A 9,165-nucleotide genomic window follows, 5' to 3' on the forward strand; every position below is an offset into this window, starting at 1 on the left:
TGTTAGAGTATAATTGTTCATAGTATTCTGTTATGATTCTTTCAATTTCAGTTGGGTCTGTTGTGATATCACCCATCTCATTTCTTATACGGGTTATTTGCTTCCTCTCCTGTTTTTATTTTGTCAGTTTGGCAAAAGGTTTATCAATTTTCTTGATCTTTTCAAAGAACCAGCTTTTGGTCTTGTTAACTATTTCAATTGTTTTCCTATTCTCTATTTCATTTAGTTCTGCTCTAATTCTTATGATTTCCTTTCTTCTGGTGCCTGAGGGCTTCTTTTGCTTCTCTCTTTCTACTTGTTCCAGTTGTAGGGTTAATGTTTTGATTATGGCCCATTCTTCTCTTTGGATGTGAGCATTTATTGCTATAAACTGACCTCTGTGCCTGCTTTTGGTGTGTCCCAAAGGTTATGTTAGGATGTGTTTTCATTCTTGTTTGATTCTATGCAATTCTTTATTCCATCCTTAATTTCTTCTATAACCCAGTAGTTTTTGAGCAAGGTTTTGTTCAGTTTCCAGGTGTTTGATTTTTTTCCCTTGTTTTCTCTGTTGACAATTTCTACTTTTATGGCTTTACGGTCAGAAGAGATGCTTCATAATGTTTCGATGTTTTGGGTTTTGTTAAGGCTTTCTTTATGGCCTAATATGTGGTCTATTCTCGAGAGAGTTCCATGTACTTTGCAAAAGAAAGTATACTTGGCTGCTGTTGGGTGGAGTGTTCGTTATATGTCTATGAGATCAAGTTGTTTGATTGTACCATTCAGCTCTTCCATGTGTTTGCTGAGCTTCTTTCTGGATGTTCTCTCCTTCCCCACAAGTGGTGTGTTGAAGTCTCCTACTACTATTGTGGAGCTGTCTAGCTCTCTTTTCATTGCTTTTAGAGTTTGTTTATGTATTTTGGAGCCCTGTCTTTGGGTGCAGAAGTATTTATTATGTTATATCCTCCTGGTGTATTGACCATTTAATCATTATATAGTGTTCTTCCTTATCCTTTGTGGTGGATTTTACTTTAAATTCTATTTTGTCAGAGATTAATATTGCCACTCTTGCTCTTTTGGAGTGTTGTTTGCTTGATATATCTTTTTAATCCTTTGAGTTTTAGTTTGTTTTTGTCTTAAATTTAAGGTTTGTCTTTTGTAGGCAGCATATAGACGGATCGTGTTTTTTTAATCCAATCTGCCAGTCTTTGTCTGTTTACTGATGTGTTTAGTCAATTTACATTCAGCGTAATTATTGATAGGTATGAGTTTAGTGCCGTCATTTTGATGTCTTTTTTTTTGTATGTTGTTGACAGTTTCTTTGTTCCATTTAATTTTCTGTGCTGAGTCATTTTTCTTTATGTATTTTATTTTTATTTTTTTCAGTGTTGTTGATTTTTTATTCGCTGAGTCTTTATATTTTTCTTGTTTTTGATTTTGACTTGTAAGATTGTTAGTTTCCTTTGTGGTTACCTTAATATTTACCCTTATTTCTCTAAGTTTATACCAGTCTTTTCTTTCTTTATATCTTCTAGACTTCCTCTCCATATGCAAATCAATGTCTACATTTTCTTAAGTCCATCTTTTTTGTTTTAATGTTGTCGCCTTTTACATATTGGCATCTGTTTCCCTATTTTTAGTGTTTTAGCTTTGATTTATTTTTGTGACTTCCCTATCTGGGTTGATATCTGGTTGCTCTGTCCTGTCTTCTATTCTTGGGTTGTTATCTGATGTTACTGATTTTCTAACCAGAGGGCTCCCTTTAGTATTTCTTGTAATTTTGGTTTGGTTTTTGCAAATTCCCTAAACTTCTGTTTATCTGGAAATGCCCTAGTTTTTCCATCATATTTGAGAGACAGTTTTGCTGGATATATAATTCTTGGCTGGCATTTTTTTTTCCTTCAATGCTTCATATATGCCATCCCATTGCCTTCTAGCCTACATGGTTTCTGCTGAGTATTCCGAGCTTATTCTTATTGACTCTCCTTTGTAGATGACTCTTCGTTTATCCCTAGCCACTCTTTAAATTCTCTCTTTATCTTGGTTTTGGCAAGTTTTATTATAATGTATCTTGGTGACTTTCTTTTGCAGTCTACTTTATGTGGGGTTCAATGAGCATCTTGAATAGATATCTTGTCATCTCTCACGATATCAGGGAAGTTTTTTGCCAACAAATCTTCAACAATTCTCTGTGTATTTTCTGTTATCCCCCCATGTTCTGGTACTCCAGTCACACATAGGTTATTCCTTTTGATATTGTCCCACGTAATTCTTAGGGTTTCTTCATTTTTTTAAAATCCTTTTATCTGATTTTTCCTCTAACAATTTGGTTTCAAGTGCTTTATCTTCAATCTCACTAATTCTGACTTCCATTGCCTCAATTCTTCTCCTATGACGTTATATTGAGTTGTCTAATTCTGAAATTTTATTGTTAATCTTCTGGATTTCTGATTGCTGTCTCTCTATGGATTCTTGCAGCCTGTTATATTTATCATTATGCTTTTCTCTAATCTTTTCAATTTCCTCTATTTCATGTTCTGCAATTTGCTCAATTTCTTTCCTAATTTTTTGAAGAGTTCTGTAAATTAATCTTTTGTGTTCTGCCTCTGGTAATTCCAAGAAATTTTCCTCCCCTGGAAAGTGTCTAGATTCTTTATTTTAAGAGCTTGCTGAAGCCATCATGGATTGCCTCTTTATGTGATTTGATATTTACTGTTGTCTCTGAGCCATCAATATGTTATTATATTTATTTTATGTTTGCTGACTGTGTCCTACCTTCTTGTTTTGTTTTTATATGCCCAAGTAGGCTGCTCGTATGAGTTAGTTTGATTATTGGCACCTTTGAAGCTGTTATGTCCTGTCACCAGGTGGTTAGATCTGTTACTAGGTATGTGAGCTCAGGAGTCTGCTCACTCCTCCTGTATGGATTCAGCTAAGGTGCACAGGTAAATAGCCACCCAGTATGTGGTGTAGGCTCTCACAATCCTAGACAGGCATAGGTTATTGGTGTGGGCACAGGCATCTGGCTGCAGCATGGGGACACACTCTGAGCAAGATAGGAGGCTGATGGCCACCCCTGAGTGTCTAGGAGAAAGGCGTGTCCCTGTTCCCTAGAGCACATAGGTGGGTGGGTTTTACAACTGAACTATGGGCACGTAATGCTGTTGGCTGTAAGGACTGGGGGTACCCCTTATTCATGGGCTCCTATCAGAGGTGGCTAGCTGGCGTAGGTGGAGCCACCGGACCTCAGGACTCTGATGTGGATAGGTGAAGACCCTGCTTAATGGACAGAACAGTGACAAATGTCAAGAACCTACCACTTCACAGCTGAAACAGTTGAAGTTAGACTTCCGGTATATACTCTGTTGTATTGCAGTAATGAAGGCCTATGCTGTTGAGATGGGCTCACACAAGTTTATACAGGGGAAGGGCATTCCAAGTCCATGGATCTCGTATGCCTGTGCCTAGGCAAAGGAGCTGTGCCTACCGTGAGTTCCAGGCTTAGGGAAGGTGGCAGTTTATTTTTTCCTCTGTTTGTAAATTTGTTCACTCTCCAAGGCAGGGAGAATGTCTCTAGGCGTGTGATGGATCCTACTTCTGGCCCAGGGGACTCGGCAATTGCTGAAGCAGGTCAGGGACCCAGTGTAGAGCAGGGAGCCGGGAAGTAAATGGGAGAGAATTTTTTCCTTAAGGGGGGTGTTTTTGATCTGCGTGGTAGGCCGTATGGAATTACTTATATTTGCCAATCCAGGGCTGCTCCTCATTGGTTCTTGGTGGCCGTGTAGACTCTCTGGTGCTAGGTCTTTCCTGGTGTGGATCACGTGCCTCCCAGCCACCACTGCTTGCCTACCTCACTGCTCACCCCCAAGCTGCTCAGGCCTGAAGAGCTTAGGCCCTTGCCAGGTCAGGTCTGGAAACTCCTCACTGCTTGCCAACCGTCTCTCCTTTCCCCTACCATTCAGTCTGGTTCCTCAGTTCTTCCCTTGATGTTCAGGGCTCCCAGATTGCCATATATAATCAACTCACTTGTTTTTTCAGGTATTTTTTGTAAGATTGTCCAAAGGAGGCGTCTGACTACTCTGCCATCTTGGCCCCGCCTCCAGAATTAATTTTAATAATTTATTTTATTTAATCCAATATATCTAAAATGTTATAATTCCAACATGTAAATAATACAAAAATGTATTAATGAGGTACTTTACATTCATTTTTTGTACTTTGCATATGAAATCCAATGTGCATTTTATACTTAAAGCACATTTCAATTCAGACTAGTCACATTGCAAGTCCTCAATAGCGTCCTCTCTCTAGTGGTCACTATATTAGAAAGTGCAGATCTTAAGGGCTAATTTTCGTGTGAGAGACCCCAAGAAATCCCTATTCCTCATCCCTTTCATTCTATTAACCAACTTATATTCCACTTCTTTTGTATTAATGACTGTAGCCTTTTTATCCTAAGAGAGAATTTGGTCTTTAACTACTGTAATTTTTCTTAAAAGAATGGTTGTCACTGTTCCCCAAAGAGGGCTGAGTAGAGAGTTGGAGATAGAAGAGAGTGTTTCAAAAAATTTAAAGCATTGAAGCCTACAAGAAGGAATGTTCAAGGAACTTATAGTGCTCTGAAACAAGTAACAGATGCTTCTGTTACTTGGTTCCAGTGCACTATAAGCTTCTACGGAGCCCTGGTGGCGAAATGTTTAAGAGTTCAGGCTGCTAACCAAAAGGTTGGCAGTCCTAATCCACCAGCCACTCCTTTGAAACACTATGTGGCAGTTGTACTCTGTCCTATAGGGTCACTATCATCTTGATGGCCCAGAACAACAAGATAAGCTTCTAGGAAGGGATGTGTGAAATATAAGAATAGCCATAAGACTGTTCTAAAGATATGATTTATTGAAACAATTGTGTACCTATCATGTACCAGACATGCTGCATTTGCATCAGATCTAAGGGTCCTCTTGTCCTTCCTTCTCTACTTAGAAGTGATAGGTGGCTGGACAAGTTTGTGCTTGCTTAAGATTTTAACAAGCCAGAGAAAAATGGACTTCATATGAACATAGTTGTGTAAAAGGGACTGCTAATGTGGTTTTACCCACTCTGGGCACCCAGGTTTTAAATCTTATAGCCTGGTGGGGTCCTTCTGGTGCTGCTGAGGTTGCTCCACTCTGGACTTTACGTGAGTGACAAAAGGTGTTGTTGAGTCATGTCAAATAAAAAAACAAATCAATGCGTAGTAAGAAAAGACTTTATTTGAAAAGACTATTACAATAGGAAGAAAGCTCCAACCATAAAATCTGCAGCATCTCAATAGTTAGTGGAAAAGGAGCTTTCTTTTGCAGAGAGGAGTAGACAAGCCTGGAAAAGAACCAGGTGTGGGAAAGTGGGATGAGAAAATGTTCAGATAGTAGATCATAAAATGTTTTACATTAAAGCCAGCCTATTCTTTGAGGGGGGGGGCTTTAAGGAGAGGCTCTATGCTTGCTCATGTTGAGGGTAGCCAAATTTCAGGAGCCTGGGGGAAGTAGAAAGTTTTAACCAAAATTTGGTTAACAAGAAGTACGTTTTGATTGATTAGTGAGGACAAAACTGTTCAGTTAATCATTTATGAAATGAATAATGGGAATTTGGATGATCATGTCTGGCCTTGTCATTGGTAAACAAGGGAGACATCTGTGAGTCTTATCTAAATCACGTGGAGAAGAGTGGTTCTTTGTAGTAAGCCATTTATCAGAACACAAAACCAACTTGAGGAGTGATTTCTTTAACCATAGCTGTTTTCCAGTATCACAAGGCATAGGTACAGTTGAACATTGTCAGTCTGTAGCAATGAACACAATAAACAGTTTAGTTATCTGATTGCTATTACTAAGTGTGACTAGAAGCAGTATTCTGGCTCATTTTGGCATTTTGTGTCCCATATTTTAACTTTTATTTAACAAACATAGAATTTCCCACTTGCTGAGCTTTGTTTTAAATGTTTTATAAATATTAACTTGCTTAATCTTTACAACAACCAATTAACAGATGCAGAAATTGAGGCACAGTGAGGTTAAGTAATTTGCCTAAGATAATGGAACTTAGTAAAGGATAGAGCGGATTCCAACCAAGGTAGTGTTGAATATGACAATTAATAACAGGCACCTTACTTTGATTTTAAGGATTTTCTTATCCACAAAACCAAATATTAACCATAAAAGCCTAACCCAAACTGCAGAAACCTGCCAGAAATTGCTCCACAGTAATAGAAATTCCTGTTCTTCTGCTAGAAAAGGATAATTGTCAAACCATTGCCTCCTAATTTAAAGCTCAAAAGGTCTCACAGCTGCAGGTGGTTTGAGGGCCAAATTATTAGCAGCCAGGCTAGAAGTAACCTGATATCAGTTGATCTCAGTAAAGGGGGGTAGGAAGAGTTCAATCACATTAAGATTAGCCAGTGGTTGATCTTCTACATTTCTTTCTCCTCTTCTCTTTATACGCCTCATTGTACCTAGCTTCTTTGAGCCATTTGCTTTTTCTGGAATCAAAATTGTCTTCCTGTATGTATACAGAATAACTGCTCAGAATAAAACTTATGTTCAAATTTTGGTGAGTTTTGATTATTTTTAGCAGTAGTATGAATTCAGATTCCCTGCTGTTAACCTTTCTGCAAGGTCTGAGTCTCCTTATTTCTAATCTGCATAGGTTTCTCTTTCTTGCTTCAGGACCTTTACTTTATGAGATCCTTGGGCTTGGTTAACTCTATATGGCTGCAGGATGCAACAATTCTGTCTCTGACAGGAGTACTCAGAATATCAAGTTCCTCACAGGTCCTGTGATAATAATGGAAAGCCGTATTTAAATTCCTTTTGATGTGAAAGATTTCTCCCTGCTTGAAGTCTGAACTGATGTTTGCACATTGCCATGACCCTCTTATAAAACTTTACATATTTCTAAGGCTGCATCAAGTGCTGTGATCATAGAGGTTATATATATGTATATATATATATATGTTTTCATTTATTCACTTATTATTTCTTTTCTCTTTGTTACAGAAAAATAACACATGCTTATTCTAAGAATCCTAATTACAGAAATACCATATGCTGTTTCTAAGAGTCCTAACAATACAGAGCTGTTTGTACTTTTTGGTGAAAATCTCCAATTCTTTTCGTTTCTTTATTTTTAATGCACAGGATAGTGTCATAAAAATAGACAAAACTCTTAGGCTTATACATTCCCTGGCCAAGGCTGTTTGAGGGTTAGCTCAGAGAATCACTCCTCCCATTCCTGAGGGCTGCAACATCCAGGAGGAAGGCGCAATTCTCAAGGAAATGAAGTCACGTGGGACCCTGAATACAAACAAGGCACTGGAATCTGACCTGAGTCAGGCCTGACCTTTCTGTGGGTGCTTTGGGGTCTGGTGTACCTAAGGGCGTGAGATCAGCAGGCCACATTGGAGGGCTGGAGCCTAAGGAAGGCTTGGATCTTGTGGCCAAAGGCACATATTTTGGAGAGGCAGAGTGGCCTGCAGCTGGGTGGTGGTGACTGCGTGGTAGGTCAAAGTCACTGAACTCCTTGGATTTGAACACCTGACTGGGGGAAGGGAGGATGGGCTTGGACTCAGGTCTTGAAGACTGCTTTTGTCCAGAGGGAAGATTGCCCAACCAGCATGCTGTCTGGGAATCCGGATGGTGGAATGCGAATGGTGCTTGAGCCACAGGGCCAGCTGAGTGCTTCTCCTCTTGACCCTTACTCTTCTTCCTCTTTTCCTGGTTGTACTTTTTCATTGCTCCATAGCCTGAATTCGAATGTAAGCAGTTTGGCTTCTAGCCAGTTCTCTGTTAACCTTCCTGCCAGGTACTGTTAAAAAGGTAGAAAAATGGTCAAAGAATCAGAAGAATCTATTCCCACATAGCCAGTAAACATTTGAAAAGTCATTCAAGTTCACTAATAAATGCAACATGAAAACAAGATAGCACATTAAGATTGGCAAGGGTAGAAAAAGACTGTTTATACCCAGTGTTGAGCAGAGTTTGGGGAAATTGACACTCAATTATGGTATTGTAAAGAATATAAATTAGTAAAACTGTTTATTGTTGCCCAATTTGGCATATAAAACAAAACTGTTAAGCTGTTACAGTTTGACCTATCAACTCTACCTGTAGGAACTTATCCAGCACGAATACTAACAAAGATGAACATACACATGCAAACACACACACACACAAGGTGTTCATTGAAGCAAAATTCAGAAACCACAATAAATGTACATCAATAGTGAGCTGATTAACAAAAGGACAAATACTGTATGATTGCACTAATATGAAATATGTAGAATAGGCAGCTCATTCAGAATCAAAGAAAAAGTTGAATACCGTCTTAGTCATCTAGTGCTGCTCTAACAGAAATACCACAAGTGGATAGTTTTAACAAAGAGAAATTTGTTGTCTTCACAGTCCAGTAGGCTACAAGTCCAAATTCAGGGTATCAGCTCCAGGAAAAGGCTCTCTCTCTGTTGGTTCTGGAAAAAGGTCCTTATGATGTCTCAGACTTTCCTCGGTCTGGGAGCATCTCAGCACAAGAACCTCAGGTCCAAAGGACACACTCTGCTCCCAGCACTGCTTTCCTGGTGGTGTGAGGTTCCCATGTGTCTCTGCTCACTTCTGTGTTTTATATCTCAAAAGAGATTGCATTAAGACACTAATCTTGTCAACCTCATCAGTATGACCTCATCACAGTGATAGAATTTACAATACGTAAGGAGATCACATATAATCTCATCATAGTGACAGAATTTACAACACATAAGGAAATCACATCAGATTACACAATCATACAACACTGGGAATCATGACCCAGCCAAGCTGACAGATATTTTTGGGGGACACGACTCACTCCATGACAAATACCTAACCAGAAATAGGACACTTCTCTGTCGAGGTACATTAGCAGCAATTATTCCTTGTATTTGGTCTCTAACATGCTACTATTAACATGATTACTGTCAGCTTCAAAATAATTTCTGTCTCTGTGTCTCCATATTTTTTTTTATATTTTATTGTACTTCAGGTGAAGGCTTATAGAACAAAAGTTTCTCATGAAACAGTAGTACACATGTTGTTTTATGACATTGGTTAACAACTCCACAACATATTAACCCTCTAACTTCTCAACCTTTTTTTTTTTTGGTGAAAATAGACATAGCCAAAG

At 38.8% G+C, this 9,165-nt stretch overlaps 1 pseudogene; it reads right to left on the reverse strand.

The window, feature by feature from the left end:
• LOC101350988 (pyruvate dehydrogenase (acetyl-transferring) kinase isozyme 1, mitochondrial pseudogene) overlaps positions 1-7,742 on the reverse strand; it is a 91,883-nt pseudogene extending 84,141 nt beyond the window's left edge.
• Positions 7,743-9,165: the final 1,423 nt, after the last annotated feature.

The sequence above is a fragment of the Trichechus manatus genome, unplaced genomic scaffold (genome assembly GCF_000243295.1).
Source record: "Trichechus manatus latirostris isolate Lorelei unplaced genomic scaffold, TriManLat1.0 scaffold00086, whole genome shotgun sequence".
NCBI lineage: Eukaryota > Metazoa > Chordata > Mammalia > Sirenia > Trichechidae > Trichechus > Trichechus manatus.